We start from the raw sequence: 19,679 nt of genomic DNA, 5'->3' as shown, positions 1-19,679 counted from the left end.
CCGACCTGTGCTGGCCATCTGGCCTTGGGAAGATTGCATCCTCTGTGTCTTGTCTTCTTCAGTACAGAGAGTCATTTTTGTACCACATGGGTTTTAGCTTTTAAAAAATTTTTTTAAAGTACAACATATGTATAGACAAATGCACAAATACAAGTGTCTGGCTGACTGGATTTTCAGAGTGAACATACCCAGAAAACCAGCACCCAGAATGTCTGCAGCACCTCAGAGACCTCCCTCATGCCTCAGAGCCGAGAAGGTACACTACTCCCCACCCCAAGGTAACCACAGTCCTCACTTCTGACTCCGTACGGTAATGACTTGTGCCTGTGTGTGAACTTTACACAGATAGAGTCATACAATAGGTGATCTTTTGTGTTTAGTGTATTTTTCTCAACATCAACTTTGTGAGATTCCTCCATATTGTATGTAATTGTAGTTATTAATTTCCATTTAATTATTTAATAATTCCCATTTACAGGAAGGTTCCAGTATCATGGTGCTGCTATGGTACATGTCTTTTGGTGCACATATGCACACATTTCTGTTGGGCACATACCTAGGAGTGGAATGGCTGGGGTCTAAGGTCTATGTACGTTTAGCTTTAGTAGATATGCTGGACAGTTTGTACAACCAGCATTGGCTGTACAACCAGCAGTGGGGGAGATTCTCAGCTGCCCCATGTCCGTATCAACACATGAGATTTTCTTTTTCATTGTAGCCCTTCTAGTAGGTGCACAGTGGCGCTCATTGGGGGTCCAGTTTGCACACCACAGGTCATTTGGATAATCGGATACATTGATGTCTGAAGGGCAGTTAGTGCCTGCAGAAAGTGAGCGTGTGCCATCGTTAGTCCAAGCTCAGGTGTCTTGAGAGGTGAGGGATGTCCCCAGGTGCTACCTCCCTTCAAGAAGTCACAGTACACATTTCCTGACTCCCCTCTTTCCACACGAGCTGTGGTGTCTGGGCTTTGAAGTCGTCAGTGATTGCAGCCGAGATTCTTGGAACTGAGTGATTGAGGAGTCTAGGATCCCTGGTGACTGAATGATGAGACAGACACTTTGCTTCCCAGAGTCTCTTAATGACTGGTTCCCCAGGAGGGATTTCTCCTCTGACTACCCACCTGGCTCCCATGAAGAGCTGGGCAGGGAAGTGCTGGAGCAGGTGCTAAGTTATGATTTAGGGTTTTTCCTCCCAGCATACTCCAAGCTCAACTCAGCACTGGGTACATTCTGTACCCTAATGGTATCTCCTGCTGCATAGCCACTGGGGTTGGGAAGGGGCAGGTGAGGGCACCAGGCTTCTGTGGAGAAGGTCACCCTGGGAACTGAGAGGGCAGCCTGCTTCCCTGGAGTCCTCCTTCTTCAGGTTTCAAAGACATCTTAAACTCCAGTCCCTCCTTTATTCCCACACACAGCTGGTGGCCAAGACTGGCCTATATCACATTCTAATTCTCTTACATCCATTTTCACAGTTTCTATCTTATGCCTCGACTCTTGGAATAGCCTCCAGCTGCTTCCAGAGAGCTCTTTCCAAGAGAACCTGACTGTATTAGTTTGCTAGGGCCACCATAACAAAGTACTCAGGCCTGTGGTTTCTCTGGAGGCTGGAAGTCTAAGATCAAGGGGTTGGCAAAGTTGGTTCCCTCTGAGGCGTCTCTCGTTGGCTTGTAGATGTCTACCTTCCTGTGTGTCCTCACGTGGTTGTCCATCTGTGCCTATCTATGGGCCCTAATCTCTTCTTATGAAGAATCAGTCATATTGGATTACAGCCCACTCATGTGAATTCATTTGACCTTAAGGTGCTAGTGGTTAGGATTTCAACATATGAATTCAAGGGGGAGGGGACACAATTCAGCCCACAACACTAATGATGCATTTTTCTACATGTGACACATCTCCCCAACATGGTTTTTGTTTTGCTTTCTTGCCTTTGCTCATGCCATTTTCCTGGTTCTAGATGCATCCTTATTCTCTGTCTCTAGAGCCTGAGCTCTGTCCCCATGTCCACCAGGGAGCCTTTGGTCCTCACAGACTGCTCTCCAAGGATGTCTGTCGTACTTTCCATCTGTTGTACCAGACCTGAACACTTCATACCAATTTTCTTCTGTTCTTTGTTTTGTAGAGTGTGTTGTGTCTATTCAACTTGGCTCTGTGCTCCTTGAGGACAGAACTCATATTTTTCATTCACCTTTGAATCTATTTCATGTTAGGCATGCAGCTGGTGATAAATAATATTGTTGATTGGTTAAAAACTGCCTTCCATGTACCCCGTGAGGAGCTCCTTAAATGCTAAGCAAAATACTTCTTTGGTAGGGTGGAAGGGTGCTGTCATCCTTGACTGGTTTTGGAAGCCTGTGGCAAAGTCATTTTCACTTTAAGAGGCAATGAATTCAGGGACCTGGAAAGGGTTTAAACACGAGCCTTAAATTATTTGCTTAGCTTTGATTTTTTATTTTACAAGATTCTGGGCAGAGCTGGGAGCTATTTGCAGAAAGGGTGTGAAAGAGAGATGAAGAGAGAGTGGGTTTACCTAGATGTTGCCTCATAGAAAAATATGTGTGCACTGGGCTGGGTCTTCTCTGGTTCAGAGGCATGAAAAACTCTGGGTTCTGACCCTGGGCTCAGTGGAGGGAGATTTGATTCTGTTCCTGCCTTTTTGTCCCTCTGCTGGGGATGCATTGAGCTAAGCCACTGTTGAGAATGGCCCCTCCGAGGAAGCAAAGGAAGATCAGCTATTTATAGGCTGAAGTCAGACGTGACCCACCTTTTCAGCCTGTAATTTACAGTATATGATGAGAAAATGAACTTCTATTGCCGCAGGAATGTGAAAGAACAGGAGACCGATTTTTCAGCAGCTTGGGGTTTGGCTTCTGTGCTTATGAAATGTCTGTGAAAATGGCCACTTTGCTTTGCCAGAAGACTGCTTTTCCTGGTCCCCAGTCATTGATGCAAAGGGTGCCCATGTCCTGTCTCTCCCAGGGACTGTGGGCATATTCACAGCTGTGCGGGGGGTGAAGGGAGGGAAGTTCCTATGAGGGAGGGAGAAAAGGACAGCCAGGAAGGAATAGCAGGGAGACAATAGATTTAAAGCAGTCAGTGCTCTGGTTTTTACAAAGCAGAAAGAGTAGTTTCAACCAGTGGCCTCCCTGGGGGATGGCTTCGATTGACCTCTTGACCAGAATTTTGACTATTGTTTGGGCTATAGCTCCTGGCCTGAGTCAGAGCCCTTGAGGAAGCTTAGAGATTGATGATAATTTCCAGCCCTCAACAGACTATTTCTCGAGCTCTCTAAAGGACATGAAAAACTCAGTGTGTGCTCAATCAAGTAACAAACTTTTATCAAATATCGATCATAGGCTAGGCACTGAGCTAGTTATAAAGGTGAATAAAACACACATGGACCCTGTTCTAAATTTAGGAGGCAGACTGTCACCATGTCAGACCTTCTAGCCCCTGTCCACTCTCAAGCCCTGGCATTCAACCAGGTGCTCACTAAGGGAGCCTGTGGGCTGCACTTGCATCTTTGCTGGCGCCTGAACTAAATCCTTGGCTCCTAAACTTGCATTTCTGACGTAGACCCATGGCATGAAATAAGGTTGTTAGGGAGGTCTTATGGAATGGGATGAGAAGAGATGAGGACAGGACCCTGGGGAAGACCAACAGATAAAGCTAAGTACACAAAGGCAACAGTGAATGAGCAGAGAGTTAGAAGTAACCAGAAACCAGGATCTTGGAAGTGTGGTTATCAGAGAGTTTCAAGGAGAGAAGAACCAATAGTTCTAAAAGTAGAATAAGAATTTGGCAACTGGGAGGTGATAGGTGCCTCCTGGGGCTGTTGCTTGAGAAGAGTGTTAGGAGTGGAAGCAGTTGGTTGAAGAGTGAATGGTAAGTGAGGAGGTGTGGTTAGAGGATTTGGCCAGCGAGCTCTCTCTATAGGTGTTCATTAAATCAAGCTTTTAATTATGTTATTCAGATCTTCTATAATTTGCTAATTTTTGATCTATCTTTAATGTATTAATTTTTGAGAGAGGTGCTAAAATTTCCCATGGTCATTGGTGATTCATCAACTTCACATGGTAGTTTTAACAACCTTTATGTATTTTGCAATTGTATTCTTAGGTGTGAACAATGTTAGAACTCTGATCTCTTCCTGGAAAGTCATTCTTTATCATTGGGTAGTGAACCTCTTTGTCTCCAATAATGCTTTTCCCTGAAACTCCATTTTGTCAGGCTTCCTTTGTTTGATCTGTATCTAGTATATCATTTTTCCATCTTCTTCCATACAATAGCTGGTTTTGTTTTGAGTATGTTTCTTATAAACAGCATAGGACTAGATTTCATTTTTCTATACAATCTGACAGTCTTGTATTTAATGGATTGAGTTTCATCCATCTTATTTCTTGTGATTACTGGTATATTTGGATGTATTCTATTTTTTTCTTTGCTTTGACTTCTCCTCTCCTTTTTGCCTTCTTTGGATAGATGGCATTTTCTTTATTATTCCTTATCCCTGCTACTTATTTGTAAGTTATATATTCTTTTCCTATTTTCCAATGGTCACTTTATTTATTTTTTAATAATAATTTTTTATTATGTTATGTTGGTCACCAAAGGTCACATTAAACATAAGTTCATGTACACTTTACCTAACATCAGAGTTATTATTATTATTTTTTAAAGATTTTATTTATTTATTCGACAGAGATAGAGACAGCCAGCGAGAGAGGGAACACAAGCAGGGGAAGTGGGAGAGGAAGAAGCAGGCTCATAGCGGAGGAGCCTGATGTGGGGCTCGATCCCATAACGCCGGGATCACGCCCTGAGCTGAAGGCAGACGCCCAACCGCTGTGCCACCCAGGCGCCCCCGTAACATCAGAGTTATTGAATAGCTCAGTCATCCTCCCCAAAAATACATATAATTTGGGAAGTTAACTCTGATCACAACCTTCCTTATTATAAATTTCTTTCATCCAGTAGAAATCAAGTTCCATCTTGAATTTTTATGGTCCTCAAATTAGTCATGATTTTTTATTATTTGTATTGTTGTTTACTTTTATGAATGTGTTTACTCATTTCCCTCTTCCTTCTTGCATTTCACTCTTCTTGCTTCTGTGTCCATTTCCCTAATTTTCATTCTTTATATTTTGAGGAAGAAAATTATTCTTTCAGCAAAAGTCTCTTAGCAGTAAGTTTTTTTTGTCTTTACTATTATTTTTCAGTGATAACTTAGCAGGGTATAGAAATCCAAGTGAACAGTTACTTTTTTCTCAGCTTTTTGAAAATAATATTCTGTTGTCTTCTGTCTTCTTTGGGGGCTGTTAAGACATTTGCTGATATTCTTTGCAGGTAATGTGTCCTTTTCATCTGGTACTGTCTTTGGTGATAATACAAACTGACCCCAGAATGTAATTTATTGTTAACCTTCCAAGAATGTTACCCTGAATTTTATATGATTAAAATTTTTTGGACTCTTCTTATTGAATTATGCACAGTAATACTGGATTAGTAACACGTAATATTACATGTATATTTTTAGATAAATAAAAGTTGAGATTCTAGTATTTTATTTTCACTTCTTAATGAATCATCTGGTGACTACCCTCTGCTTTTAAAAGTGGGGTGTGCACAGACTCATCTATTTAGGAGGCTTGCTATCATCTTATGAAGCTGGCCTGTGAGGAAAAGGGTGTAGAGGGCAGTGGGTATACATTGAATTTTCTAAATATAAGAGATAGACTTGACAATTTGTGATCTGTGAGGAACGAACCAAAAGAGAGTTGGAATCTGAATATATGAGGAGAGAAGGGGAAGCTGGTGAACAGTTGTGGAAAGCTTGAAAATGGATCAGAACTTTTCTTCCTCTGATATGGGGATTCTGTATTTTCCATCTTTGATTCTTAAGCTTTCAGATCTTTCTTCTGAAGGCAAAGTTCATTCAAGTCACTCTGAATCCTCCATGCTGTCCTTGACCCTGATCATGTTCTTCCATAGCTTTTTTTTGCCTAATGAAATAAGTCTAAGCTTCCAAAATGACATTCAAGGTCCTCTGAGATTCAGACTTTTCTTAAATTAGACCATGGTCTTATCTCTCATTTCTCCTTTTCACTTACTCTGGTTAGTCAGATTAGTCAACATGCTGCTTTCTGAACATGCCCTACATATTCTCATCTCCCCAGTTTTGGTCCTGAGCCCTCTCAGCCTTCAGGCTAGTTCCTTCCCATTTTATCATATATCCAGATATGTCTCTCTCAAGGTCCAACACATATCTCTCCTATTCTGTGTTTTCCCTTCCTTGATTCTTCCAACTATGCCCCCATAGAGCCTTGGGCCCTTCCTGGGGATAGTTCTCACTGCCTACCTTGTGTTGTTATTAAATACAAGTTTCTTCTACCAGACTAAGAACTTCTGAGGGCAGAAAACATGCCTAAATTTACCTCTGTGATCTTCAGTATACTTCATAATTAGAGATGCCCCCCAATGGTCATGAATGAATGTAAAAGAGATTTTTATTTATATTGGTATGAAAACTATTGCTAAGAATTATGAGATCTATCTTCTAGCTGGGTGGCCTTCAGGTTTTATGGCAGATGGAACAACTGTAGAGTGTCCGTGAACCCAATGGCAGGAGTGGTCTCATGCTGGGCTCCCCATTCAGCTCTCACCTATGGGGGGCCATATAACTCATTCTGAAAACTTGGGTAGCAGAGAAGGACTGAGAGACTTAATTGGGAGAACAACCCTGTGGCTTCATTGCAAGAGAGAGGAACCCCTTATTTTGGTAACTAGGGAGATGTGACCTACCCCAAGGGCCCCTCTTGCCTCGAGGTCGTTGGGAGGATGAGTTTGGTTACTGCCCTTCTTTGAAGCATCTATAAACATGGGGGAGCAAGAATGGAGTAGAATGTCTCTAAGGGATGTTCTACTCTGATAGTCTCTGGAGCCACTCCTGACAAGACCTTCTTTGTCTGTTGTCTCCCTTTCTTCCTGTTGCTTGATAGCTTGACTGCACTTGGTTCCTTTTGTGATATTCAGAGAGGACCTGCCAATTAATCTGTCCACCTGGTCCTAATTAAGAATGACCAAAAGGCTAGACATTCATGATTCTATAATCAGTTCCTAGAGTTTCTCAAACTTCTCCAAAGGAGTGACATAAAGGCAGTGAGTAGAAGCCCGAGATTGTTCCAGAATCTGACAAAGATGAGGAGGTACCTTTATGATAAAGGCAAGAAGAGCCTGTAAGGTCCAGGGCCTCATTGAACCTGAGGATACCTTGTCATCTACTTGTGATTCAAAGCTAACAGCTGGGAAGGAACTTTCCAGGAACTTTTGTGAGATCTGACACAAAGACTGCAGGAAGGTGTCACAGACTCACACTTTGCCACATTGAAGACAGCAAAGTAGCTTCGGCATTTTTCTCTCCAGGGCTCAGCATGGCCTGGCTAATCAAGGGGTTTGGCAGTATCAGCCCCTAAAGACCCTTCATTTTCTTGACAACCCCTATGGCATAGGGTAGGTTCTTGAGAAAAGTCTGTGCCTTGCTTGACTGACAGTGCTTATGTCCTGAATGCTATCCTTCTCATCATGAACTCCCAAGGGAGGCAGGAATGAATGTGCCCACTGTGTCCCAGGACGTGCACCAGGGACTTGACATGCCAGGCTCTCAATACTGGAAGGTTCATGCTCACCCTCCTCTCCGAGGAGTTCATGATGAGAACGACAGTGTGAAATACACTAAGCTTCTTGACACACAAATTAGAGGCTTTATTCTAAGAACAGCAAAAGCCACTGCCTGCAAGAACAACTTCCAGCAGCTTCTCTGTACCCGGAGTCTGTATGCAGAGCAAACTGCCCACAGGGGGCAGAGACATTGGCTGGGGAAATTTTATATGATTAGTGGGGTGGAGTCAGACCCTCAGCAGCTCAGCGCCCTGCCAGGCCTGCTGGGCAGCCACCCCTTGGTTCAGAGCAAGGCTTTCCACAGCAGTTGTTTTCTGCTCTTTTTTCCGAATTGCAAAATGTGCCTGAGTGATGGACAGGATTGGGAGGGGCGGTCGTGGGCCTGGATTCTTCGATGCTTCAGCATGTTGTGGGTTCCGCAGGGCAGAGGTGGCCAGCCAGTCAGTTTCTGGGACCAATTCAACCATCGCTCACTAACCTGTGCGCCCAGCAGCTCCTGTGCTGTTTGCTGTCACCGTACCAAGATGGTGCCTTCCCTCAAGGATGCCTTGAGTCTAGTGGGGGAGCCAGAGGTACGCACGGATCTGAGGCAGAATGTGAACAGTGTAGTGCAGTGTGCTCAGTCTTTTCGACATATGTCTCCTGTGGAGAAACATAAATCTTGAAAATTCTTTTAAAGTTTGTGTTTCAAAAGCAATAGAGTGGATTTTTTTTTTGGTTTCCAAATATGAAATTATAATATTGAATACATTTTAAAAACTACACATGTCCTCCCTGAGATGTTTTTCAAAAATTTTTATTGAGGTGTAACATGCATATATAGTATACAGTAGATGAATTTTTACATACATATGCATTGGTATGAACACCACTCAGATATATATGGAGTATTTCCAGTACTCTAACAGGCTCCTTCATGTCCCTTCCAAGTGAATCCCCCACCCCACTCACCCTGAAGTAACTACTGTCCTAATTTCTATCAATGAAGATGAGTTTTGTCTTTTCCTATATTCATATAAATACAATCACACATTTATGATTTATGTTTGGTTTCTTTGCTCGTGTTCCATGTTGCACGAGCAGTAGCATATTCTTTTTTACTGCTGGGTACTATTCCATTACATGACCCCACATGATTTATGTATCCATTCAACTCCTTTAAGAATCACTGGTGTGGTATAAAAAGAGCTGTGTTTGCAGCCAGACATAGAAAGTCACAGCTGCTTTTCCTTCTTTTCCACAGGACCCAGAGTAAGTCACTTCAGCTGGCATCTTGGTTTTCTCACTTGTAGAATGGAGGGGGTCCTTGTACTTACCGTGTGAGAAGGCAGTGTAGGGGGAAGCCCCTGATGCAGTGCCTGGCACATAGTAGGCATTCAGCGTATGGCAGTGAAGATGACAAAGGGATGTAAGAGTCATGTGTTTGTTGCCATGGGCACACGGAGGCCGAAGAGCTCCCTTTACGTGCAGGACGTCAGGGTTGGCCTTAGCCAGGCGTGCGGAGCGGGTTGCACTGTAGTAAGAGGCTTCACGTGAGCAAAGACACAGAGGGCTGAAAATGCAGGGCATGTTGGAGGGACAGCCCTGAGGAGCCTACCAAGAGGTGAAGCCGTGGAGTCCTCACAGCTGAGGGGCTTCCATTGCAGCTAGGACAAACACACAAGTCAGCAGCACAAGACTGTGCTTAGGACCAAAGGAGAACACTGCTGGCCTGAGCTGCTGGAGCCCAGAGGCAAAGAGATTCTGTGTGCTAGAGAGTTCTAGAAAACCATCTGGGAGAAAGTGGGGCTAGAGCTGGCGTTTGAGTGATGGTGAAGAAAAAGGAGGCCTCTGTTGACATGGTCAGGAAGGCAAGAGCACAGGGAAGGCTGTGGAAGTGGGAACACTAGAGCAGATTTGGGGGATGACAAAATCCAGCCCCTGATTCCCACCACTGCTACCACTGCCACTCTGGCTAGTGTGTTTTGAGCACTTACTGTGTGCCAGACACTGTTGAATAGAACATAGATATTCTTATTTAATCTTCACATGATTAACTGAAGTAGATCCAATTCTCTCCTCCATTTACAGATGAAGAGACCAAGGTTCAGGGAAGTTAACTAACTAGGCTGAGGTTCTCTAGCCATTTCCCTCAGGGTTTACTCTTCCTTTTGGGGGAGAGGAAGATCCAGCACATTGCCTCACATTCCCTGGACAGCTGAGCTGGCGTCTCTGCTGGCAGCTGTTTATCCCTTCGTACCTCAAAACTGGGCAGCCTAATACTTGGGTGGACAGTTGGTTCCAGTCAGATTGCCCTAAAGGGATTATGGGTTGGGGTGCTCCTGAGATGTGTGTGAACAATTTCCATATTCTTGGTGGAGGTTGGGAGTTGGGTCTTTATTTTGCTCTCCTGGTTACTCTGGCCTGGCTTGAGGAGAGAATTTGGGGCAGGGTGTGTTATGGGCTGAACTGTGTTCCCCCCAAATTCATGTGTTGCAGTCCTAACCCCCAGTACCTCAGAATGTCACTGTGCTTGGAGATAGGGCCTTTTAGGAGGCAGTTAAGTTGAAATGAAGTCATTAGGGTGTCCCCAATCCTGTATGACTGGTGTCCTTATAAGGAGAAGAGATTGGCACTCGGACACACACAGAGGAAAGACCATTGAAGACCCAGGATAGACAACCCAGATGGTAGACAACCATCTGCCAGCCAATGAGAGAGGCCTTAAAAGAAACAAACCTGCTGATACCTGGATCTCAGGCGTTCATACTGTCTGTGAGAAAATAAATTTGTGTTGTGTAAGCTACAGTCCATGGGACTTTGTTATTACAGCCCAGCAGATGAATAGGGGGTGTCATTCAAGTTATCTGAAGCCCAGAGAGGAAAACTTAAGGTTTTAATAACGACAGCACAGTGTTAACAGTCACTGCCAACGTACACTGCATGTGTAAATACTGAAAGGCCATTTTGTGGGCGACATAACTTGGGTATAAACAAGACAACATGTTTCTTATCAATAGAGCAGAATTTCGTTGTAAAATCTGCACTGTGCAGAGATCCCAGGGAGTATTCAGTTGTGAGAGCTGCCTGGTGATACTAGTTCATCTATAGATCAGATAAATACAAAATAGTTAACCTTAATTTTCCTGCCTATTTTCTGAGAAATGCTTGTGTCCCTTCGATGGTTGGTTGGGTTCCGGGGGTGGGAGGGTGGCCTGCAGGAAGGAAGACCTGTAAGAGGCCTCAGGTTCCTTTTCTCAAACATCCTTTGAAATGAGATGTGTCTAGACTCCAGGGGCAGCTGGAGCACGCTCACAGAGGAGATATATCACAGAGATATATATCCCGGGATGGTCATAAAAGTCTCCGCTTGGGTGAGTTACAGAACCAATAGCTTTGATCAAGTGCCCAGCTGTACTCGATTAGCAGAAGGATAATGAGAACTGAGTAGCAAGGGAGGGGCAGAGGGAGGATAGTGGGGGCGGGGCTGGGGAGGTGCGCTGGGAGGAGCCTGCAGCGTTTGCCTATCAGAGGCCATTCTCTGAGCTTCCGGGGAGGGGCCTGCCTCGGCTGGGCTGGGAGATCCTGGGCCTGCCTCTGAGCAGTAATAACCCCGCCTCTTGGTGCAAGGGGCTTTCACCTGTACCCATCCCAGTTCCTCCTTCCAGCCGCTCATGTTGGACAGAGAGTCAGGGAAGTGCATGCTCCCTTTGGGGCAGGAAGTTGGGAAGGGGGTGGGACTGGAAGCCCCGAGGTGGGGAAGAGGGAAGGGCTGAGAGAGGGAGGCACCTGCTCTGATCTCAGGGGTGCCTGGGCTGTGCATGCGGGATTCAGGTTCTGGCACTATCTTTTTATTCCCCACTTGGCTTACCTTTGTCTCTCTTTCTGTGGTACCCTCTGGACAACTGCTCTGCCTGCCTTCTTTCATCTCATCCTTGTTTCCTCCTGCCTTCTCTTCCTCACCAGTCTCCTTTCTTTTTCTTTCTTTCTTTCTTTTTTTTTAAGATTTTATTTCATTTGAGAGAGCAAGCGAGTGTGTGTGCACGTGCACATGTGCGAGAGACAGAGAGAAAGAGAGAGTGTGCACGAGCAGGGGAGTAGCAGAGGAAGAGGGAGAAATGGGCTCCATCCTAGGACCTTAAGATCATGACCTGAGCCGAAGGCAGACACTTAACTTACTGAGCCATCCACACACCCCAACCAGTCTCTTATAGAACTCCTTCCCCTTCCTTCTCTCCCTGTTTTCTTTCCCCTTTTCATCTAATTTTTCTTAATAGTGTTAATAATAACTTTTTAAAACTAACCTTCTTTGGAGGTTAACATTCAGTGCACACCAGTTGGGACTGGGCATCCTGGACATGCTGGAAAGGAGAGAAGAGCCAGTCCTTACAGAGCTGAGGGTCCAGACTGAACACTGGTGATTAAATAAGAAATTATTGTAAGATGAAGTTGGGGTTAGAGGGTCCAATGAATGACTGTCCTCCTTCTCACCCAAGAGCTGAGCCAACCAAGATACAAGATGAAAGAGTAGGGCAGATGGCAAATCAAACCAGCACTGAAATGCACAGGAAGCTGTTATTGGAGAATGTAGCTTAAACCTTCAGACAAGTGGTCTGCCTGACACTGAATCTGAGTTTGTCCAGCTGATCTACCAGTCCCAGCAGCCTGGGCGAGGGCAAGGCTCCGTTTGCAGCAAGAGAGCCTGCGTTCCAGTGGAAGCCTTAGGGGATGAGCAAGCAGGCCTGGATGTGCTTCCTACAGGGAACTTGCTCCCAAGAGGGAGAAGGAGGGCGGGGTTACCCAGGTCAGGTTCCCCTTCTTCCCCTTTGTAAGAATCAGTATAGACTCAGCATGGATGAGCAAGGGGTGAAGAAAGAGGCCAGGAGTTTGATGTTAGTGGAAGCTCACCTCCAGTGGAAGAGCACACCAGGAGTGGAGAAGTAGCCCCCCCCTCCTCTGCCCTGCGCCAACACTCACAGCAGGGTGTGGGTGTGTGTGTGTGTGACAGTACATAGGAGGAACCTAACCTCACCTAATGGGGGAAGTGACATCTAATCTGAGACTTAGAGCATTGCTACCTACCTTGATGTGATAAAGTGTCAGACAAGATTCAGAACAAAGTACGCAAATTTACTTCTCTTCTTCTAACCTTCTTCTTTATAAAACAAAACTCTGGGGAAGTGTCTTATTCAGTTATTCTGTCAACAGATATATATTTAATGCCTATTAAATGCAAGCTACTTTGCCCGGCAGGAGAAATAGATTAATGGGATGTGGCTACTGCCTTCCAGGAGCATTCAGACTGTATGCTGAATAAGACGTCCTCATAGAGGGCAGACATGTGAGGTGGGGCCTGGAGCACTGGTTGCTTGTTGTTGAAACAAAGTAAGAGCTCCAAGTCAGCTACATGAGGGTTTTATGGGGCTTGTGTGGGGAAGAAGGAAGTTCTTATTAAAGGGAGGAGGTGGTATTTGAGCCAAGCCTTGAATGAGTAGGATATAAACAGAATAGTCTTGACAAGTAAAAGGATCGCAACAGCAAAGACGTGGAGGCCATCAAAGGATGATATTTGCAGGGATCAGTGAGTAGTCCAGTGTGTCTTCTATACTATATAGGAAGGAAGAGGTTGGAAACATCAACTTTGAAGAAGTGGGACCCAGACTCTTGAAAGTCAGCATAAGGGTCTGCCCACACTTGATCAACAGTGCTGATGCAGGTTGCTGAGCAGGAAGCATGATGGGATTAGATGGACGTTTAGAACACTCACGCCCTTGCAGTCCTCTTTGGGTTGGAGGGAATGGAACTCAGAGATGGTAAGGATGTTGGAAAGCTTTGGAATAGTCTGGTTTGGAAGTTCTGATTGTCAGCAGTGGAAATGAGGATGGAGTGTCTGGGTAGATTGAGGGGTTGCCCCGTTCTGTGGCTTCCCCAGCAGTGCCCCACTGCTCCCCAGCCTGTGAACACAGAAGGGGAAGAAGAAAGGGGGGCAGCTTACTTGTAATTGGGACTGGTCAAGGTAGACTCAGAGGAAGCTCATGTGTGTGTGGAGTATAGGCCCAGCGAGAGAACACTGTGGGATCCAATGGGATAAGCTCTCACTCTAGGTCCTACGTCACTGGGGAGTGGCAGGGTCGTAGAGAGTGGACCCAGCAGGCAGGCCGGTACTCAGTGAGGTCTACAGGCTTCTGTAGGAGTGCAAGGGTTGCACATCCTCACTGTTGGGCTTTGTCTCATCATGTAAATTTTAGGGTCCACCAAAGGCAGAAACAATAAGGAGAGCAAGACCCAGAGAGGTAGACTTAAAAACACACTCATGACATGGAGAAGCTGGATCTGAGCAGCATTCTGAGCCCCAGATGCAGGTCTCTGCTGTAGGGCGTTGTCACTTCCCTCCTGAGCGCCCGTGTTCCTCCATTATTGCTTGGACTTCATGACTTACTTGTTCTCAGAGAGAAAAAGGAGCTTATTAAGTGAAGTGGCTGCCAAGTGTATTTTAAGATGAACAAAGCCTAGATCATTTTTTTTCTCTCACCACATACCATACATAATTGTATGAAGGGCAGGATTTATTTGGTTTGTATTATGATTTTTTTCCCTGAAGCTTAATTACAGTGTTAAAAAGGCAACTACAACTTGAAAGAAACAAGCTCTACCGTCATGGAGACCAGCATGACCATTCTGGGTTTGAAGCACAGTTTCTTTGTGAAGAGAATTAATTGTATATGAAACTTTGGGGCTTATGTGAAACACATTTTTATGAAAATAAACTTGAACAGTCATTAAAATGAATAGTTGTTTTAAATAAGACTCAAACTGCATGGTAGTGCCAAGGAATTTAAGATGCCTTCTTTATTGGCTTTGTTTGGGGTTCAACTCTCTGCATTTCTAAGACAATATCAGCATCCTGGAGCTAAGTCTTGGCTTATAATTGGGAATCAAATGTATAATTCCAATGATAGATTAATAGAGGAGGTAAGAAAATGAAAAAGCTTGAATAGTATTTAGGTCTAAATAACTTCATGAATAAATAATTCTATGTTGGAAAATCTACCATGTTAGGAGGAAGTGTTGCCTGATAGTTTGGCTTCAGACCAAGGAACCAGTTAACAGAATGCAGCCTTCCAGCTTTGGGACAGTTCTTGGACAATGTATAAATCAGAAATGCGAGTGATGACCCCCACTTTCTCCTCTGCCAGCATTGACACAGGCTGTCTCTAGCTTGGAGATCTGTATTGTTCAGGGACAAGTCTAGAGCTGAGCTCTCAGCAAGGTAGTCTACTCGAAACTGGAGCTGAAACAAGTGCCTGCTTGGGGGAGGAGGCAAGGGTTAGACACCTTCGTGCCTGGCATTCCGCTGCTCTCTGTGCATCTCTCTACTCTTGTTGGGAAGCTGGGTTTTGAGCAGCACTGCTCAGCAGTGTGAGCTCAACTGCTCTTCTGGGGCAGATGGGAAAGTGACATCCTTTTTAATTGGTGGGAACTTGGGCTCATGTCTCCAGTCCTTGGAAGAATGCCTCACTGTTTCCACACCCCAACCACCCACACACATGTGGTCCCTACCCCACTAAATCACTAGCATCTCTCCTCTCCTTAAGGGTGTGTTTTCCTCCCTGCACTGAGATCCTCGTGATTATTTAGATAAAAACTTGCAGAAGAAAAAAGAAGGAAGGGTCTTAGAACTGTATGTATGGATGTACAGGAAGAGTGTCCTACATCTGGCTTTGTATCAAGGTACATAGTTTGATTGATGGTCCAGTGACCTCAATTCTGGAGCTGGTAATGACACCATTTTATAATTCCCTTCGGGTTGTATTGAGTTCTCGGTGTTGCACCATCTCCTCCTATAGATCAATACCCTTCTCTGCCCACTTCTCTGATTCCCTTCTTATAGTTCTTCCCTGGTTTGAACAGAGACATCCAGGGGGCAGTCGGAGGCCTCCAGACTAGTGACAATTTGTGTAGTGAAGTGAGGGAGGTCACTCCTGCCAGGCAGCAGAAAGTTCCCAGGAATGTGTCTCCTGCAGCCTCCAGGTGCCAGTGTGAGCTGCTCTAAGAAGGTCTTACTATCTTCTGCAGAGTGTGCTGGATGCACTGTTACCACTACTGGCTTCTGGGCGTATTCCTCTGACAACTTTACTCCCTTTTACCCACCCACCCACCATGGTAAAGGTGTTTGTAGACTGTGATGTAATGGTATCAGACACATTGTTCCCATGGCAACTACAGCCCAGACCCCTTGGAATAATAAGGCTGTTTAGGTGGCTTTCCCTTATCCGTAGGTGTGGGGCTGACCTCCACATCCTTACAATCATCTTCCAGAGAGTGAGGACCAGGTAGGCTCCATCTTCTGCTGTATGGAGAGCGACCCAGGTCAAGGCAGGGAACATTTTGGGTGCTTGGAAAGACTTGTGCAATGATTTATTTTTCATGGTGGAAACACATTCAAACCTAGAAGTTCTGAAGTGCGTTTTGGTTGGGCCCCCAAATGCGTGACTAGAAACATGGAGCCTTGACACCCTTTCAGTGGCATGGCTCAGTGAATCAATTCAAACCCATTAAGATTTCAGAATGACAGAAGGAGAAAATCCTTCCAGTGAACACTCTTAGGATACTGTGACCGAACACCATTTCCTTAGACCTGGACCGTTTTCTCATTTTGGAAATCCCATCAATTGCAATCCCCTCCTCGAGGCTGAGCATCTGGTTTTTACTTTTCTATTTCTTGACACAAAAGCCTACAGCAAAGGCTCATAGATGTATGAATTACATACTTGTTAGTAACACCGTGTTGCCCCATGTTTAAGAGGTAACGTGGAAAGAGTTTTCAGTTTTTCTGGGTTTATAAATCTAAAGAGATAATTATCCTTCAAAGGAATGGGGGTGGCCACTGGGCTCAGGAAACTCGGCATGCAGACCTGGGCTCTGCTCCCAACTAGTCTTATGATCGTGTTTGTAGGATTCTCAAGTGAAATTGTGTGTGTGTGTGTGTGTGTGTGTGTGTGTGTGTGTGTGTGAGATGTCTTAAGCAAACTGGTTTTCTGTGGGAGCACAATTGAATTTTTAAAAATCTAAATTAAGCACATCTTCTCCGGGAGCACATCTGTTGCACAGAGTGAGGCCCATTCCATCAATACAGTTGCCTGCAGAGCAATGAAGTCATCCCCATCTAATTCCTGAAACCAGAAATGAGGATAACAGGCCACTATTAAATATTAAAGTTTTTCACATTTTGCTGTTCTCTTCCAGAGAACACAAAGAGTACTGACATATATCTGGAGCTCAGGTGGATAGCTAATGGACTGGAGGAGCTTTCAACTCAACTGGAGCGATACATAAAGAGAAAACTTAATTACAGTTAGGATTCAGTGGGTTAACTGGGTAAGCAAGTAGCCTCTGTATTTCAGAGCATCTGAGACACTATTGATTTTAAGATGCACCATTATTTTATGCACCTCTGAGGAAAAAAGTACTGCCAATTAAACTATGACCACAATGCTTTATAGCTTAGAATTGTAATTCTGCCTTATTGAAAGAGCTCTTTAAGGTTTGTGTAGATACTTGTGCATACATTAAAATGAAAATACAAGCAAAGTATGTTGGTTGCAATATTCCTCAACGGTCTTCACAAGATGGACTCTTCTCATGAACTCTGATTTAGAGTTGCTGGTGTCTGTGGTTCTCCAGGCAACACCTCCCTCTGTGACATTAAGAGCAATGACTATGAGCATTTCTTCCCAGAGCACTACACCATGGATCTGGGCTTTCTTTCTAGACCCCGACACACATTTACAAGTTCTAGAGCTGGTGTTTTCTTAATCTTACCAGAAGGTAAGAAGGACTCATTTCCCCCTCGCCTCAAATGCTCATTAAATGGTTTGTGGATTAAAAGACAAGGTTTGTAATTATGTAACCTTGTCACCAGGACAACAACCAAGTGTGCTCATGTATGGACAATGACAGTGCTGTAACTTCCATCTTGCTTGACAATTGTAAGATGCCACCACTAACACCATGAGGGCTTCCCTGAATAAGTTGCTTCCTACTTCCTATTTCCTTCTTCCCTAATCTCAGATAGCCATTATTTGTAGAACAGTCTCAGGTGTAACTCATCCAGTTTGGTGTGTGAATGAGGATGCTTGATGTCCTCAGTGGCCAAGCCCTGTATGTTAATGACATGGAAATGGAAAATAGAAGAGAGAGGGTGGAGCCTAGATCCTTGCTTCTGAGGATCAGTGACTGCCCTCACTAGTAGCATGGAGCTCAGGGAATGATCCAGCTTAAACAGCTCCTGCTAAGGAAGTGCTGCTCCAGTACCCTTGCTGTGCTGACACAGTGGTCCATCCTGAGCTCTGTCACAGCATGCTCCGTGCTGTGTGACATCTCTCTGTGTATATGACCATTGTGATTTTGGGAGAAGCAACCGCTATCTATTCATCTTTGTAACCCAGTGCATAGTGCGATGCCCAGGCTTTAGTAGACTTTGGGTGAAGGTTTGCCGAAAGACTGAGAATGAAAAGAATGGTGCAAGAAATGCTCAGGGGTAGGGAAATGTCAGCCAGATTTAGAGAAGATGGGGTCTTGCTGCTTGAGATGGAGGGTGTGTAACAGGAAGCAGTGGAAAGTCAGAGCAGGAGGGTAGGCTGTCACTGGAGGGCGCTTTGAGTGCTAGCAGGAGAAAGATCGACTGCACAGAATCTGACAAAGGCTGTTTCAGAGCACCTGTGTGTAATCCAACACATATGTTACATCACAGATGACAGTACGTGTGGCAAAATGAATTGGTCAGTATTAACCATATATAGGGTGAGGTTGTTTAGAGAAACTGATACTCTTTAGTAAAGTAGGTTATTTTTAAATAGTAACATTCATTCATTCATTCATTCATTCATTCATTCAGTTAAGATTAATATGACGGCCATGGACCAAGCATTGAGGACACGTGGATGCATAATTTGTGCCTTGAAGGAGATTACCTATGGGGATATGTAACTTTGGATACATAAAAACATAAGGTGTATGTAAACTAGGAAAATATTTGGGATTCCGTGTATTCTAGTCAGACTGCTGTGGGGGAACAGAGGAGGGATTGTCTTTACATGGATGGGTCAAAGGAAATTCCACAGGGCCAAGATGATTTTTAAGATATTTATGACCAAGACATAGATAATTATCCTCTGTAGAGGTATTCCCACAGAAGACTGGTATCCCCTGACAAAAAGGGTTCTGTGGTTAATTAAGTTGAGAAAATGGAGCATACTCTGTCCCCATCTTGAATTCACAGTGTGTGTGAAGACATTAAAGCTCCTTCATGATCAGCAACAAAAACAACAAACAAAATGCCAACTTATTTGGTTTAATCTATCCTTTTTCCAAATTGAGATGACCACTTTACCTTTCTGTGGTGGAATATCTATTAATATTTTAACACCTATTATTATGTCATACCTATTAATATCTTTGCATTATAGTTTAGGGAACATGATGATGCTGATTTGGACGGGGACTTATCTGAAGGCAATGAGCACTGGATATCCTTTCCATGACTCTGAATTTCTGCTCTTTGTGTTGTTCTCATAAAGAATTGATATTTGTTATTTGTGTGTGAATGCGTGTGTTCATAAACATGGTTTGTGCCTTTTGGTGTCCAAAATTTTTTTAGCAAAGACCAAAAAATATATGGCTTCTGCCTCAAAAAGCCATGTAACTTTCTGTGGGAATGACTGTTGTATTGCTATCAACTGTTATTACACTAAAAATGCAAATGATGTTTATGAACTAATTTGAAGGCTAGAAAAATGTGTGTGCTTCGGACATGGTCCTTAGTACTTCTGGAGAATAAGGGCTTCTGAGAGATTCTGATTAGTTGCAATGTTTTCTTAGGCCTTAGTTTTATATGTAATTTTGGTACGAATGTGGAAATCACTTGTCAAATTACCTGGAGATTTTTTCATCTCAGTGGCTGAATGTGTAAAGCTCAAAGGAAAAAGGACCCCTATTGTTATAATGAAAAAGTTCAGTTTTAAC

The sequence above is a fragment of the Ursus maritimus genome, unplaced genomic scaffold (assembly GCF_017311325.1).
Source record: "Ursus maritimus isolate PB19 unplaced genomic scaffold, ASM1731132v1 scaffold_6, whole genome shotgun sequence".
Lineage (NCBI taxonomy): Eukaryota > Metazoa > Chordata > Mammalia > Carnivora > Ursidae > Ursus > Ursus maritimus.
Note: the sequence above shows the minus strand (reverse complement) of the source record.